Below are 18,529 nucleotides of genomic sequence, written 5' to 3' on the forward strand. Positions count from 1 at the left end.
CACACACTCACTTTTTCCTAGTCAATCACTCACATAAATTCTCCCCCTTTGTTTTTGAATTTATGCTTATCTTAAAAATAAGTTGATTACTCATGTGAGTTCTTGATTTAATCCCTATTTCTCTCCCCCTTTGGCATCAACAAAAAGCCAAAGTGCGTAACAAGTATGAAACATACATATACTACTAATCATTCACAAGACAATCATGGAAGAATATAAACCAATCATGAAGCAAGGAACATGAATAGATCAAATATATAGAAAAATCACATAGTCATATAACATAATTCATAATTGTTCAATCATACCATGCAAATAAAGGAAATACTAATTTGATCAAATGTCATAATAATATAGCCAAATACACGAGATTAGAAAACAATCAAACAAGATATCATAACCATTCATCACACTAGAAATATAATATTTCATAGAATGTCATATAATCCAGAAAGTCATTCATAATAACCAAATAAAAGTACATACCACTAGTCATATATCATCAAAATAATTGAGTTTAAAACTCAACCATAAAAAACCAAGAGCAAGTAAATATAATCATCATGTTCAGTCATACTAATCAAAAAAGAAATACTAAGTATTCAAATGTCATGAAAACATAGCCAAATACAAGGCTTAAAAACAAAATATAATAATTAAACAATAAAAGAGAGAAGCTTATAGAAATCAAGCAAGATAATAAATTATCCTCACATTATAATAGAAGCATATGTGCATAAATAACAAATAAGTCATAAGTCATCAAAACATAAATCATTTGTCTAAGTTACTTGCATCTAGAAGTCCTAATTCTCTTCTAATGGTGTAGAAAGAGTCTTTGGTTAGTGGTTTTGTAAAGATGCCTGCAAGTTGGTTTTTAGTGTATAAATTTTTTAAAACACAATCTCCTTTTTTCTAAGACTAAGTGCTAATTGACTATCAACACTTACCAAGATGAGTTTTTATTAGCATAGAAGGTTTTATCATATCAAAATAATTTTGTTTGAAATACAATATAATAATTTTGAAAAGCATAAAAAATATTTTGAACAATCAATCAAGTAATTCAAACATATCAAACAAGAATTATACAAGGATTGAAGGATATAGATCACAGACATTATCAAACATTCTGATTTGTTAAAGATAATTTAAAAACTTAGAAAGCTCAAAGAACTCAATCAATCATGTAATCATTATTTTCTCTAAAACCTACATGCTCAATATCTTTATCATGTTCATGCTTGATAACACATTTTTTAGAATCAAAAAGATATTTTATATATGAAAATTCTTATATATAAAAATAAATAAATATAACATAATGGATTTTGAAAAAACTTTATGAATGAACCTTAAGCAAGTAATTCACATGTCATATTTAAAAATTATACAAGAATCATACAAGAGATATAAAACCATAAATAACCATTCATAAATGACTAATCACATATCACATCAAAAATCATGCATAATCATTTTAAAAATATATTATCAAAATAATCAACATAACTTTTTAAATATAAAAAAATCATAATAACTCTCAAACACAATCAATCATCAAACATTTCAAATTTAATTAAATTTAATTAACAATCAACTAATTATGCACAATAATTTCTATTTAAAAAATTTCAAATTTTAAATTTTAAATTTCAAATTTCAAATTTTAAATTTTAAATTTCAAATTTCAAATTTCAAATTTTAAATTTTAAATTTTAAATTTCAAATTTCAACTTTCAGTAACTTCCTTTTTCAACTTCCACTTCCATTTTCAACTTTCAACTTCCAATAACTTCCAAATTTTAATTTTCAAACTTCCAATAACTTCTATTTTTTAATTATCAAACTTCCAACTATTTGAACACAATTACCAAAGACAAAAAATCAATCATCATCACATATCATGGTAATTATTTACTTAATTCAATTATTCTAACATGTCAAAACATTTTTCTTAACAGAATCTAATCATTTTAGAAACAAAACATAAGCAATTCAAGCATTAATCAATTCAAACAAAATTCAATTAATCATACATATTCAAAATTAAAAACTAAATATAGTTAATTAAGCATTTTAAACACAATCAAACAATTTCAACAATTATTTTCTATTATCCACAAAAATAACTTAACTGAAAATACTAATCATACCTTAATTCATAGAGATGGCTTAGATGTTACCTCTTTTGAGATTTTACTGATATTATTGTCGCCGTATGTAACATGTCCACTTTTCTTGGGGGAAATAGTTGTGAATTTGGATACATCACCCGTCATGTGCTTGGAACATCCATTGTCTATGTACCATTTCTTCCTTACAGAATCTTCTTTGTTATTCTCATCAGATTTTGTCATGAGACACAAGTTGACTTGGTCTTCATCATCATCTTGGAATATCCTGTTCCTGAAAATACTTTTGAAAGACAAAGAATCTAAAGAGGTCATTAATCTTGAAGTTGTTAAACTTTCTACAAGAAACCTGCTCTGATACCACTTGTTGGATCGAGTGACCTCAGAATAATTAAGAAGGGGGGGTAGAATTAATTATTCCTAAACCTTTACTAATTAAAAAATTACTCTTCTAAGGCTTTTACTAAATTGTTAAGAGAATGAGGAGTAGAAGAGAAACTTAACAGAAAGTAAAAGAGGAAATTAAATGCACATCGGAAAGTAAAAGAGCAGGGAAGAAGGAAACAAACACACAAGAGTTTTTATACTATTTCGGCAACAACCTGTGCCTACATCCAGTCCCCAAGCGACCTGCGGTCCTTGAGATTTCTTTCAACCTTGTAAAAATCCTTTTACAAGCAAAGATCCACAAGGGATGTACCCTCCCTTGTTCTCTTTGAAACCCTCGTGGATGTACCCTCCATTAGAACTGATCCACAAGAGATGTACCCTCTCTTGTTCTCAGTCAAACCCAAGTAGATGTACCCTCTACTTGTACCACAAAGGATGTACCCTCCAATGTGTTAAGACAAAGATCTCAGGCTGTTAAACCTTTGATACTTTGTGAATGGGGATACAAAAGAATTCTCAGGCGGTTAGTCCTTTGAATACTTTTGTATAACGGAAAGGGAAGAAACAAAAGAATTCTCAGACTGTGTCTTATTGAATTCTTTGACAAGGGAGAAGGGAGACACAAAAGAATTTAGGCGGTTAGTCCTTTGTTCTTTTGGAAAAGGGAGAAGAGAGACACAAAAAGAATTCAGGCGGTTAGTCCTTGGCGAATTCTTTTTGGCAAAGGGAAAAGAGAATGAAAAGATGAATAGCACAAGTTTTCAAGGTTTAGAAAACCAGAAAACTTTGGAAAAATTTTGGTACAAAGAAGAAGAAGAAGTTCAAAGAGATTCAAGGCTTGTAAAGGATTGTATGAATAATTGTTCAAGATACTTGAAATGCAAAACAAAGCCTTGCTTTTATAGACTCTTCATGTCTAGTCAAGACAACCATTAGAAGAGTTATGACTTTTAGAAAAACTTAAAAACCAATTTGAAAAAGTCAAAAACTATTTGAAGAGTTACATCTTTTGATTTTTTTTAGAAATAATCACTGGTAATCGATTACCAAATTAGTGTAATCGATTACACAAAGCTTTTATGTGAAAGGATGTGACTCTTCACTTTTGAATTTGAATTTCAACGTTCAAAGGCACTGGTAATCGATTACCAAAACATTGTAATCGATTACAACTTTTTGAAATTAATTGGAATGTTGTAAATTCAATTTGAAAACTTTTCCAAAACAATTTTGCCACTGGTAATCGATTACAACAATCTGGTAATCGATTACCAGAGAGTAAAAACTCTTTGGTAAACATGTTTTGAGAAAAATCATGTGCTACTCAATTTTTGAAAAAAACTTTTCATACTTATCTTGATTAAGCCTTCTCTTGATTCTTGAGTCTTGAATCTTGATCTTGATTCTTGAGATCTTAAACCTTGAATCTTGACTCTAAACTTTCTTCTTGAGTCTTGAATTCTTCTTGATTCTTATCTTGAACTCTTGAATTGTTCTTGATTCACTTGAGTTGTTCTTTGATTGATCTTTGAGTTTTTTGTCATCACCTTTGTCATCATCTTTTGTTATCATCATTGTTATCATCAAAACACCTTTGAATCACCTTTGACTCATCATGAAGCTTTGCTTCTACATCTTTTCCATATCCTCCGGTGCCATTTTTATCTGATTGTAACCGGAGAACCCATGCATGAAGGAAGACATAGCGAAATTGGCCGTATTATCAACGAGGATATCGATGTGCAGTAGAGGAAAATTTTCCTTGGGACTGGCTCGATCCAGGTCCCGATAATCCACACACATTCGCACCTTCCCATCCTTCTTAGGGACTGGTACAATGTTGGCAACCTATTCTAGGTACCGAGCGATAGCCAAAAAACCAGCGTCAAATTGTTTCTTTACCTCTTCTTTTATTTTCATGGATGTCTCGGCCTTCATCCTCCTCAGTTTTTGTTTTACCAGGGAACACTCAAGATTTAGAGTTAATTTGTGTTGTACGATGTCAGAACTCAAACCGGGCATATCTTGGTACGACCAAGCAAAGATGTCTTGGTAGTCTTTTAGCAGGGCTATCAATTCTTCACGGATGGGTGCGGTCATACCCGTGCCTATCTTTACTTCCTTTTTCCCACTGTTGGTCCCTAAGTCCGCTAGTTTCGTCTCTTGATGAGGCCCCATCTCTTGGCCCTCATGGGCGACTACCTTCTCCAACTCCGGGGGAAGTCCCACATCTTCGTCCTCTTCACCCTCCGTCTGATCTGTTTCTTGCTTGAAATCGATGGTCGGGTCCCAGGTATTAGTACCTTCGAGGGACTCATCGTCGAATCTGGCGTTTTAAGCATGAAGAAATAAACATGCAAATGAATGAGAATGGGAAGAGACGCAGGAACAGATGAAGAAAGATCATTATATTATAAATTCAGGAACAAAAGACATAAAGCCTTAACAAAAGGAAACTCTAAAGCCTAGGCCCAACCGTAGATTTTAAAAGCCACAAAGGGTTACATTATGCTTGTTGCGTAAATGTCCGAGCGCTCCAGGAGGGCATGCTCGTACCAAATCCGACCCACTCAGAGAGTCATCTTCGCATATTGCAACGACTTGGCCTTCGTGTCCTAGACCTGTGCTTATAAAGCTCCTACTGATCCTGCCTGTGTGGGTTTATAGCCTAACCCAAACTTCCCACGGTTTCCTCTGGTGCTTATCAGGCTGGTTCTGCCGCCGTTGTTCTTGCCTAAATCCATTATGGGTTCGTAACCATTCCCCAACATCACCCGGGCTACCATCATCGCTGTATCGGACAGGCAAGGTTGCCCAGAGAAGGAATCTACGGAGGCAATGCTTACTACCTCAAAAGATTGGAAGGCTGTTTCTAATGACTCCTCCGTGGCTTCCACATATGGCATAGAGGATGGGTAGCTTACCAAGATGTCTTCCTCGCCCGACACAATAACCAAATGCCCCTCTACTACAAATTTCAATTTTTGGTGGAGTGTAGAGGGAACGACCCCCACCGAGTGAATCCACGGGCGTCCCAAAAGACAGCTGTAAGCCAGGTTAATATCCATTACTTGGAAGGTAACCTGACAGGTATGGGGGCCTATCTGTACAGGGAGGTCGATCTCCCCCCTAACTTCTCGGCGGGTGCCGTCGAAGGCACGGACCACCATGGAACTTGGCTTAAGATGGGAAGCATTAAATGGCAATTTCTCCAACGTGCTTTTGGGCATTACATTTAAACTGGAACCATTATCGATGAGTACCTTGGCCACGACATGATCCATGCATTTGAAGGACACATGCAAAGCCCTGTTATGCCCTCTCCCCTCGGCAGGGATTTCTTCTTCGGCGAAGGCGAGATAGTTGTTGGCGGTGATGTTATTGACGAGTCCTCCAAAGCCTTCTACAGAGATATCTTGGGACACATGAGCTTCGTTCAAGACATTCACTAGCAAAGCCCGATAAGGCTCAGAGCTCATGAGTAGTTCCAAAAGAGAGACCTTGGCCAGGGTTTGTTGAGCTGCTCAATGACCTTGAACTCGCATTGCTGAATAATGCGGAGGAACTCGCCTGCCTCCTCTAGCGATACGTCTTTCTTGCCACAGCCATCCCTTTTCTCCAGAAGACCTTTCACTGGAATATCCTCGTTCAGAGTGAGGGTCGTTTTGTCATTTTGTTCTTCCACCATCTTTGCCTTCCCTTTAACGTTTGCGGGTTGTGTCGGAAGGTCAGGGGGTGCAAACACGTGATTGCTGCGGGTCACGCCGCTCAGCCCCGTGATATTGGTTACCTTGGCTGACAACAAGCTGATGTTAGTGGCCTCTTCCTTCCTTTCGCTTGGAGGCGCATACCTCCACGGAACTGCGTGGCTATTTCGGTACGGAAACGGAACAGGTTTAAATATCGAGGGGTGTTGGGGCGTTTGAGGAGCTGAGTCTCTGGTGAAATATACCACCAAAGGCTTAGGCCTTCCAAAACTTCTCTCATCTGCGGACTGCATACGTGTATGCTGCTCTTCACTCCCCTCATCGCCGACTTCCAGCCGGCCTCGATCTATCATCTATTGCAAAAGGTCATCCACTGCTAAACATGTTTCCATGTTATGTAGCTCACCGAGATGCAACAAACAGGAATCCTCTTCATGCCCACCATGGAGAATTATGCCCCCCCTTTTGTAGGGCCTCATAGATAAACCTCCTGGGGGTCGTCACGTTCTTCAAAGGCTTGGACCTGCACGGCCTACCCGACTCGACGGCATTAACTGCTCCCCCTCCATGATTGGCGAGCGGGTTCATTTTCACGTTGGGTCGATCCTCTTGAAACGTCAGTCATCCGGCGTCTATCAAATGTTGGACCTTGTATTTAAGGGCCAAGCATTTTTCGGTGGAGTGGCCCGGGGTTTTCCCATGGTATGCACAAGTTGCGTCAGGGTCATACCACTTTGGGAAATGAGATTGGTAGATCTTCCCGGGAGATATCACAGCAATCTGGTTAGCGATGAGGGACGGCAAGAGGTCTTCGTACGTCATTGGGATCGGGGTGAATTCTAGAATTGGCCTCAGGGGAAAGTTCCTCATCGCGTTGGAATCGACGCCAAAGTGGGCATTGCCGACGGGGCGAGTCGTGGTTGGAGCCGGAGCTTGGGGGGCCTCCCTCTGGATGGGGGCGGGCGCTCTAGGCTATACGTGTGCTGAATTGGAGGAGTTCCCGGCGCGAGCTGAGAAGCTCGGGTGATGTTGCGCGTATTGATGGGTACCATGAGAGGTCTGCGGTGGCTTGACCCATGCGGGCGCCAAAGTGACGGCTTGGGTATCTCCTTCCTTCCTTTTTGCCCTAGTTGCTCCGATCCTCCTAGCATTGGTACTTATGGAGGAGACGTAATCGAACTTCCCTCTCTTCAAACCTATTTTGATTCTCTCCCCAGCAAATACCAAGTCCGTGAAGCTGGAGGGCATATAGCCTACCAACTTCTCATAGTAAAACACTGGTAAGGTGTCTACCATCATGGTAACCATCTCCCTTTCGACCATGGGAGGGGCCACTTGTGCTGCCAGGTCTCTCCACCGCTGAGCGTACTCTTTAAAGGTCTCACTTTCCTTCTTAACCATGTTCTGCAACTGAGTGCAATCAGGAGCCATATCGGAATTGTACTGATATTGCCTAAGGAAGGCAGTAATCAGATCCTTCCAAGTACGGATGCGGAAGCTTTCAGATTAGTGTACCAAATGACCTCGGCTCCAGCCAAGCTATCTTGGAAAAAGTGCATTAACAACTTTTCATCCCTAGAATGTGCCCCCATCTTGCGACAATACATCTTGAGATGGTTCTTAGGACAAGTCGTCCCTTTGTACTTGTCGAAATCAGGTACCTTGAATTTTGGGGGGATGACGACATCCGTTACCAAGCAAAGATCTGCCATGTCCGCGAGCAAATAGTCGCCAAAGCCTTCAACAGCTCTCAATATCTCCTCAATGAGATCGGAGTTTCCTTCTTTCTTCCGCCACCGGGGGTGGTCCTTCTGTGGACAAGAATATTGGCTGTGTTGTGAGTTATGCTGAGGCAATGTGTTGGGCGCCAACCCCTCGACGGGGACCGAGGGGTACAAATCGACATCCCCTTGGGCATACTCTCGATGATCCTCGTGAACCTCGGCGGGCTATCGAGGAGGCTCCCCTTCAAGGATGGGGGAAGGGACATGACCCGCGTCATCACACATGACTGGTGGCGTGTAATTAGGTGGTAATCCATAAGGGTAAGCCACCCGGTTGTATCCCAAATGGGGGTTGCTAATGTGCCCCAATGTGCTCCTTCCTCGTCCTACCGCGTTTGGGAGAGGATGGTGCGCGATAGCTGGGAGAGTTGGGTCTGCTTCGGCAGCCAAACTAATAGTGGCAGCGGTGGCCACGTTATTCTCCATGAGTTGTCTCATTCCTAACATGGCCTCCATCATGGAAGCCATTTGCTCTTTCAAAGCCGACATGTCAGCTTTCATCTGTTCCTGTGTCTCCTCTTGGTCACCCATCGTCCTAGATTTGGATCTGGTGCGATATGGATGCCTTGGGGGGCGTTTAGTTATGGTGTTTTTCCTAAAAAACCAAATGTGAGAGTAGGTAAAGAAAAATGAATGCATGCTAGAGATAAAATGCGGGAGTGATTTGATTCGCACTGATCTTTGGAGTAAAAACATGGGATAAACTCATTTTATTCAGAAAGTTATAACTAGTCAAGATCTGAGCGACAATACAAACTTCCTAGCGGTTTCTAATTATATGGGCCATTAAGTCTATCATATGCTGACAATAGCTGAGAAGTCTGTGGATCTCCTCGGGGGTGGAGTAGGTGTCCGCCATTGCTTTGGCCTTGGCTAGCAATCGAGGAAGTTATTGACTCCCGTTCAAGGTAAGAGCAAATCGGTCCATCCACATTGTTGCCTCTTGATGTAACGAGTCGATCACTCTTCCTCTAGAATCATTTTCCGCGTACACTTAGGCATACTCATCCGCCACTTTATGCTCGTGGGTCGTGGCTAGATTTAGTTCTTCTTGGTACTTGCTGACGATGGCTAACATGTTGGTCTCTGTCTCGCATAAACGCTGAGACAAGTTTTTTTTGGACCTTAAGCAAGTAGCTAACTCCTCTTTCAAGACCATGCTATGTGCTCGTGATTGGTCTCTCTCTTCCCTTCAAAGCTTGAGCTCACTGTTGCTGCCCCACAAAGCTCCACGAAATTTGTCACGGCCATGCTCTTCCTTGCGAGCCCTCTTGGTTTCTTGTTCAAGGGCTCTTGTGGTAGCTGCATTTTCTTCTCGTAACCCGGCACACTCTTTCCAGACGTCTGTAGCGACCAACTTGAATTTTTGTTTGGCAAGTCTTGCTTTTCCTAGTTCTGTTTTTAGAGCTCGGACTTCTTCATCCTCTTCCGGAGCTTCGAAGTTCTCTTCGTTGATAATCTTTAACTTGGAGAGCCAATCTAACCCTCGTGTACAAACTTTCAGCCATTCATGATAACCACCGATGATGCCATTACGAATGCCCCTAAGTTCTTTATCTTTCCTTAACGGGCTTTCCCACGCCTTATGGACTCTTTGTATAATCTTGAAACTTTGCGCACCGAAATCTCTCACAAGGAAAGGAGAGAGGCTCTCTTCCGTCGGTGCTCCCCTCATGGGGTACCCTAACTGTCTTATAGCAAGTGCGGGATTGTAGTTAATACAACCCCTCATCCCTATCAACGGAATGTTTGGGTACTCCCCACATGAGAAAAGGACTCCCTCCCTTCCTTCCTTCCATCGAGGAAACCAGCTGATTGTTCTACCTCCTATCCCAGCCAAGAGTTGGTCTCAATCTACTCTTCTCTTTTCGACACACGAGCGATGGCTTCGGAGCGGACATAGATGCCTTATGTCTAGTTGGAACAGGTGTGAAACCAACCATACACAAAGAGCGGGCAAGCAACAGATGATTCGTGCGCTACTCTTCTTGCACCTTCGGTCAAATGTATCAAATAAGTTCGCCAAGACAGCTACCACCGGGCTCTCTTTGCTATGGTGATATGCAAGGAAAGCATCAATTGCGGCTAGGTCCACCAAACCATCCATGTTTGGAAAGAGGACAACCCCAAAGATTAGCAATGCTAATACATCCATAAACGGGACCCACTCCTCTTGATTCGCCATATCCTTTGCCTTGCCTTCTAAGTACTTCCGTAGTAGGCCCACTACGCCGTTTCGAGTTTGCTTTACACGATCCAACTCTCTTGCCGAATCCCTGACCACAACTACAATCTTGCTCAAGGAGGGAAGAAACCCGGAGAAAAGATACGGTTTCCTTCCCCCAAGAGGACATCCTAGAATCTCCTCAAATTCTTCGACAGTCGATACTAATTGGAAGTCTCCAAACATGAAGCATCTCAAAGGCTGGTCATAGTATTGGGTGAGAGATACAACGGCTTCCGTGGATATCTCTGCTATGGTCAAATCTAAAATCTTTCTGTACGCCTTGCGGAAGGCTTGCATTTGGAGAGGTCCCATCAACCGTCCTAACTCCTTAATGCTGGTGATATCTAGGCCCTTAATCTTGACTTGATAAAACCTTTTTCCAGTTTGATTTGTTCCCATGTTTTACTAAAGTGAAACAAAAACCCAGTGTGAATCAAAACTCTGACATCTATCATGGGTGGAATGGATGAATGCATGAAGAAATGCATATGACACAGATGCAATTTATGAATACGGGAGCCCGAGAAGTTGTCTTCTTCTTAGATACAACGTCTTGGGGTAGCACGGTGCCCGACATATGTATTTAAGAAGGTGACACGGACCTTCCGTTGGTTTGCCAAAGAGAGGGGATCAAGATGAAACCCGTGCATGATAAGGCACAACATAGGAATGTACATAGTACGACACTATCCAAAAACAAATATAATCAAAGGGGTACACGATATTCGACTACATGCATGGCAGTGTGAAAAATGGCACGCAACGTGTTTGCTCCGTGCCCCTATTTTAGGGACCTACATGGGAGGGAGCTAAAAGGGATTTTAGTGATAATTCCCAAGGTGGTCATATCTCTCTTGATGGTCTCTAGAGGTATCATCCCCTTCGAAGAACATATTGCAGCAATAGGGACTACTAGCAACAATATGTTATCAAAGAGAAAAACTCTAGATGAGGGTTCACTGTAATCAAGCAAGTCGGAGACCTAGCATGATCACAGATTCACCTCCACTCCTTATGTTCCCACGAACCCGGGTATAGGGCCCTTTTTCAACTCACCGTGTGTGCAAATAGTGTTGGTGTTTGTGTCCACCAAATGAATAAATATTTACCTCATGCATACATTTTAAAACACACTAAAAGCATCAAAAGAGTTTATATACACAAGAACATAAGAAAGAAAAAGAAAAGACAAAGAACAAGAACAAAAGGGAAGTCATAGTAAAGAAAGCACACTGATTGATTGGCCTAACTCTCTGAAAAAGGGTCCCCAGTGGAGTCGCCAACTGTCGCAACCTACCCTTCGGCGGGAGGGCGACGCGAGACTCACGAGTGCATCTTCCATGGAAGGAAAATGCACGGAGTCGCCACCAACGTTTATTTGAGGAAAATGTCGAAAAAACCGGAAAAAGACGTGGTCTACGAACTTTAAGTGAAAGGTTCGGGAGTTGTATTTACACACGGAGAAGGTATTAGCACCCCATGCGTCCGTCACAAGGGACGACAGCCTTTAATCAAATGTGCGAATATGACTTCAATTTGTGTTATCTTCCCTTTTTTACGTTTTTTATGTCTTTTTATGCCTTTTATATTTTTTTATCTTTTTGTGGTCGACAAGGGTGTTTCCCTTGCTTCTACGTATTCCTCAATTTGTGGTAAGGAAATCAGACCTACGTAGTTCTTTGAGAACTAAACGTTGGTTAAATTATTTTTGTCCTTTTTTGCAAGATATATTTTTATTGAATGGAAGGGTCATTTAAGGTGTTGAACCATGAAACGATCTTTCGATTCTTTTAAAAGGAGAGAAAACATTAAGGCATTGGACCATTAATGATCTCTTGGTTTTTTGAAAGAGGTAACAAAGCTACATGTTGATTTTAGGCTTTTAGAAATCCACGTTTAACCAATAAAAGCGAAAAAGACCATTTCAAGGCATTGGACCTTAAAAATGGCTTTTTAGGTGATGACAAAAGTTTGATTTATGAATTGATTTTAACCTTAGTTTCAGTTTGGTTATTTAGTAAATTCGATTAAGAAAGAAAAATCCCAAAGAAAAACGTTTGATTGATTTTTTTGATTATTTTATTAAAAGATATTTTTTTATTATTATATTATTATTTTGCATCTTTTTGGTTTTAAACGTGATTACGGCATGACAGAACAGTCGGATTTCATTTTAACAGAAATTAAAAGATGTTACAATTCAAATGAACGGTGGAAATTTATTTTATTTTTTGATTAGACGAGAAAACGACTTAAATAAATGACTAAAGCACGTCAAAATGGGGTACAAAAAGTAAATGAAATAAAAATAAAAGCACGTGAAACAAGTGGGGACCACTAAGGGCACATAGAATGAATTGAAAAGTTGGATTTCGGGAACTTACCGGTTGAAGACCGAAGAACGACGAAGAACGGTGGAAAACCTTCGCGAAATCGCCCACGGAAACGCCTCGGAAGCGTTACGGAAGCGCCTCGGCTTGGATTTTCTTCACGGAAATAATTTTTCTCACTAATTTTAAGTGATTCTCAGACACCAGGAGGGTTGAACATTTTTGTTCTGCCCTCCTTCCCCTATTCATAGGGGAAAAGAGGGAGGTGGTTGCCACCCAGCTCGCCCAGGCGAGCTAGGTTGCTTCCACCAGAAGGCACTGCCTTCTGTTGGAAGATCCTGGAAGGCCCAAGGGGGCCTGATTGCTATTTGTACCCCCTATTTACTAAATACATCCCCCTCTGCTCTTTTTTGCTGATTCTTTTTTCGTAACGTTACGGAACTTTACAAATTACGTAACGATACTTGTTTTCTTTCCGTAATGTCACAAAACCTTACGGATTACGCAATCATCCCTTCTTTGGCTTCCGAAATGTTACGAAACTTTACGGATTGCGCATTAACACTTCCTTTCAACTCCCCACATGTCGCGGAACTTCACGGATTGCCTAACGATGGGTGTCAAGTACCTCAAAGTGGTCAAGCGAGGGTCGCATCCCAACAAACAGATGGTCCCCAGACGAAATTAGGGAATGACAGCACCCACCGTGGGGTTTGTACTTATGGTTAGCATTCAATCCGGTCATAGGAGAGAGACACCACCAGAAAATTCCAACCCACCTCTAGCGGCCACCATGACGGACAATGATGCACTCCGCCAACTCCAAGCCCGTATCCCCGAGATAGAAAGACACCATGAGGAAGAGCTTAAAAAATTGAAAGTTAACCATGATGAACTAGAGGGTCGTGTTAGACGTCCTTAAGGAGACGATCACTCCACTCACATGATCAACGAGCGCTCCCAGGGTGAATCTCACCCCATCAGACCAACGATACAATGGATGATAACAACACCTCGCATGCACACCGACACAAAGGGCGAATGACTATACGACATCCGTTTGTCGATCAAATCATGGAGGTTGACTTACCTCTAGGTTGGAAATCGCTTCACCTGGAATGTTATGACGGGACCACCGACCTGGACAAACACCTAGATGCGTACCTCACCCAGGCTAACCTCTATACTAATGACAATGTGATCATATGTCGGGTCTTTCCCACGTCCCTTAAGGGAGCAGCATTGACGTGGTATGAAGGACTCCCTCCCTAGTCTATTGATAGTTTCGACACCCTTGTAGACCATTTTAGCTCTCAATATGCAACGAGGTGATCGTAACACCTGACCTCTACTGCTCTAGCTAGTCTACGTCAGGCAGACGATAAGTCACTCCACAAATTTATGGACAGATTCGGTCGGCTTGTTGTCCAAATCATGAATCTCAACCCCGAGGTGGCGCTACATTCCATGTTTATGGCCCTATGACCTGGCAAATTTGTTGACAATCAGTTCAAGAAACCTCCCAGCAACATGAATGAGTTACAAGAGCGAGCCAAGGGCTACATTTAGATGGAAGAAATGTCAAGGTTCTGAAACAAAGTTCGACAGACTGGACAAAAGCACAAGAAAGGAGAAAGTAGCCCAAGGACCGACTCACACAAATTGGACAAGTGACATGAACAGGACAAGCGTCAGCCCCTTCCAAAGGGACGAAGGTACAAGCATTATACACCCTTGACAACAAATCGAGCCACCATCATCGACGAAGCTTTCAATGCGAAGGTACCCAGACAGTTACCTCCATACCTCCTCCCAGACCTGGTCTGGATAGAACCAAGCACTGCAAATACCACCACAACCATGGCCACAACACTGAAGACTATTGAGCTCTCAAGGACAAGATCAAGGAACTTATACATGCAGGTTACCTTGCCCGGTTCATAAAAAGCATAATAACATCCAAACTAGAGCGGAGGCCGATCTAGGGGGCACAATGAGGACCATCATAGGAGAAGAGATAACGATAGAAGGGGAGACAAAATAAAGGATAGAGGGAGGTAGAGGCATCACCCACAAAGGCGTGAACACCAACCCCAACAAGAGCAGGAAGACGAACGTACTCAACAGATTAGAGTTGTCATCAACATTATTGCAAGTAAATTTTCCTATGAAGAGTTATCTAGCAAGTCACAGAAGCATCATATCCACACCATCAAAGACCTTAATGTCAACTGTGTCAACATACAATTGCCAAGAAGTCTTCCTCCCATAACCTTCACAAAGAGAGATTTCAAAGGCATCAACCCCATTAATCAGAACGACTCTATGGTTGTCTCTATTGTCATTGCCATCTTCATAGTGTCTAAAGTCCTTATCGACCAAGGAAGTTCCACAAACATACTCTATTGGAAGACATTTCAAAGGCTTGGAATCTCACCCGCCACGATTCAACCATATTACAAACCACTCCTAGGTTTTGCTGGCGAGAGAGTGGAAACTAGAGGTTATGTGGACTTAATGACCACCTTCGGTCAGGGTAAACTCTCACATAGTTTCACTATAAGGTATTTAATTGTTGATGCATACACTTCTTATTTTGCTTTGATTGGCAGGAAAAAATTGAATGAGTTCAAAGCCATAGTCTCTACACCACATCTCAAGATAAAGTTCCCTACCTTGATGGGAGAAATTGTCACTATTAAGGCAGACCAGAAGCAAGCTCAACAATACTATGCTAAGAGCCTAAAGGTGGGCCCTTATCCTCCTACCAAAGAGCCCGGTAAGCCTCATTCCCCCTCTAGTGGCAGCAACAGTCAAGTCATAAGCATTGTCAAAGAATTCCTAATAAGGGCCCTGGCCGTCTATGAGATAACCAGGGGAAATCTTGGCGATACATCCAACGTGGACCCTCGGGATGACACCATCGACAAAGGCCCAAAGCAAATAGAAGAACTTATCAAGCTACAGCTTGGGCCCAAGTCCGGGTAATGCACACAGCTCAGCAGAGACCTCACCAGCCATGAGCACAGACATATAGTTGAAGTTCGATGAATGAACCCAGATTTGTTTGCCTGGCAACCATCTGATATGTTAGGCATCCATCCCAGCATCATATGCAATAAATTGGCTATTTGTCCTCAAGCCAAACCAATCTCATAGAAAAAGAGGAAGATGGGAGAAGAACTAAGTAAAGTGGTCAGGGAAGAGATCGACAAGCTGCTCAAAGCCCAGTATATTGGAGAGGTTAGATACTCGACCTGGCTTGCTAATGTTGTCATGGTGAGAAAAGACAATGGGAAATGGCGCATGTGCACTGACTACACCAACCTCAACAAAGCGTGTCCCAAGGATGTGTATCCCTTTCCTAGCATCGACAAGCTCTTGGATAACATGTCTGATTTCCATTTACTGAGCTTCTTGGATGCTTATTCAGGGTACAACCATATCAGGATGCACCCCGAGATGAAGAAAAAACCTCCTTCATCACTGAAAATGCCAATTTATGTTACAAGGTCATGCCTTTTGGACTCAAGAATGCTAGAGCCACATACCAAAGGCTCATGGACTAGGTCTTCAAACGTTAGATAGGCCAGAATGTCAAGGTTTATGTGGATCACATGATCGTCAAGTCTCATAGTGTAGCCTAACATGTAGCAGACTTAGAGGAAGTATTCAAAGCGTAAATATGACATGCGCCTCAATCCTAAAAAGTGCATCCTTGGGGTCAGTGGTGGAAAATTCTTGGGGTTCATGATCACCTACTAGGAGATTGAAGCTAACCTTGACAAGTGTACAACGATATTGGAAATGCATAGCCCTATCAACGTCGGAGAAGTTTAGAAGTTGAATGGTAGATTGGTGTCCTTGTTTAGGTTCCTCCCAAAACTGAGTCATTCTCGTGGGACGTGGCTTGCAAGCAAGCTTTCTTAGCTTTTAAGAAAACAATTGCAACACCGCCAGTTCTAAGTTGACCTAAGCTTGGAGCACCCTTGCTCCTCTACCTTTTTATACCCATCTACTTTGTCAGTTGCGTCCTTCATGATGCTGAGAAGATGTACCAAATGATCGAGCAAGTGGCATTAACACTTATAACCTTTGCTTGACTCCTCAAGCCGTACTTTTAGAGCCATCTGATCATTGTTAAGACAAACCACCCCATCAAGCAAGTGTTGAGTAAACCTAAGCTAGCAAGAAGAACGGTAGCATGATTCATAGAGCTGTCAGAATTCAATCTACAATATGAGCCTCGTGGCCCCATGAAAACCCAAATTATGGCAGAGTTTCTAGCATAATTTGTTGGCCATGTCCAAGCTACCCCAGACTGGTGAAACCTGTATGTAGATGACGTGTCCAATGAGAGAGGAAGTGGGGAAAACATCATCCTTGAAGGACCCAATAATGTCACTTTGGAGCAGGCCCTCAAATTTGGTTTTATGGCATCAAATAACCAGGCTGAATATGAGGCACTCATAGCAGGACTAAAGTTGGCAAAAAAAGTTGGAGCAAGGAAGCTCAGATGCTATAGCAATTCACAACTTGTCCATGGACAAGTTGCAAACAGATATCAAGACAAGGAAGCAGCTATCCTTAGATACTATCATGCCATAAAGACCCTTGTTGATGACTTTGATTGTTTCAAAATGTACCACATACCAAGGGAGGACAATACTACGACAGACTTGCTCTCCAAGATAGCCAGCACCAAGAAGACCGGACACCTCAAAACTATCATCCATGAAACACTCCAAGCACCGATGATAGATATCAATGAGGTCATGGCAGGGGAAGAAGAGGAACCAGATTGGATGACCCCTTATAAAAATTTCTTAACTCAAGGGGTGTTACCATCAAACAAAAATGAAGCGCGACGTCTAAAAAGGAAGGCCAGTTACTATGTTATTCTTGATGGGGAACTATTCAAGAGAGGTTTGACAACAACATTATTCAAATGTTTGGAAAGCCAACAAGCAGACTACGTCATATAGTTACATGAGGGGATTTGCGACCTTCACACAAGGGGCACTCCCTAGCAACCAAGGTAGTACGTTCTGGCTACTATTGGCCGACACTTAAGGCTAACGCCTTCAACTTCATGAGAAAATGCCGAAGATGTTAAGAATTTGTAGATGTTTCGCGCATGCCCCCCGACAACCTCCACAACCTGAGCTCTCCTTGGTCTGTTGCCATGTGAGGAATGGACATACTGGGGCAATTTCCAAAAGCTCCAGGACAAGTTGAGTTCTTGTTGGTCACCGTAGACTATTTTACCAAATGGATCAAAGCAAGACCATTGCAAGCGATTTCAGCCAGTGAGGTAAAAAAGTTTACTTTGAAACACCTCATATGCATGTATGGCCTTACCTATGCCATTGTCACCAACAACGACACTCAAATCAAGGTCCAAACCTATGAAGAATACCTATTAAGGTTAGGCATTAAGCAATTCATAACCTCTATCGAGCATCCTCAAACAAACGGCCAAAACATGCAGTGAATAGGGTCATCCTTAAAGCCCTGCACATGAGACTTGACAAATCCAAGGACCTATGGAAGGAGGAACTCCCCAACATACTATAAGCCTGCCACTGTTCGCCCCAAATGACAACTAAGGAGACTCATTTTCTTCTTACTTATGGCACAGACACCATGATCCTTGTAGAAGTCGGGGAGCCCTCAATGAGAAGACTATTTTTCCAGGCTCAGTAGAATGAGGAAAACATGAAGGTGGAACTTGAGATGAGAGACGAAGTCCAAGAGATGGCCAGAATCAAGGAAAAAGCTACCAAACTCTGAGCATCAAGATACAACACCAAAGTCTGGCCTCGTGCCTTTTAGCCTAGCAACCTAGTATGGTAAGTTCGAGGAGAAGCAAGGAAGATTCCATGACCAGGAAAGCTGGGACCTAAGCGACACAACAAGTTAAAGCAAGGGGAATAATACAAGTGCATTAAAGTAT

Source organism: Glycine max, chromosome 17 (genome assembly GCF_000004515.6).
Source record: "Glycine max cultivar Williams 82 chromosome 17, Glycine_max_v4.0, whole genome shotgun sequence".
In the NCBI taxonomy this organism is placed as follows: Eukaryota; Viridiplantae; Streptophyta; class Magnoliopsida; order Fabales; family Fabaceae; genus Glycine; species Glycine max.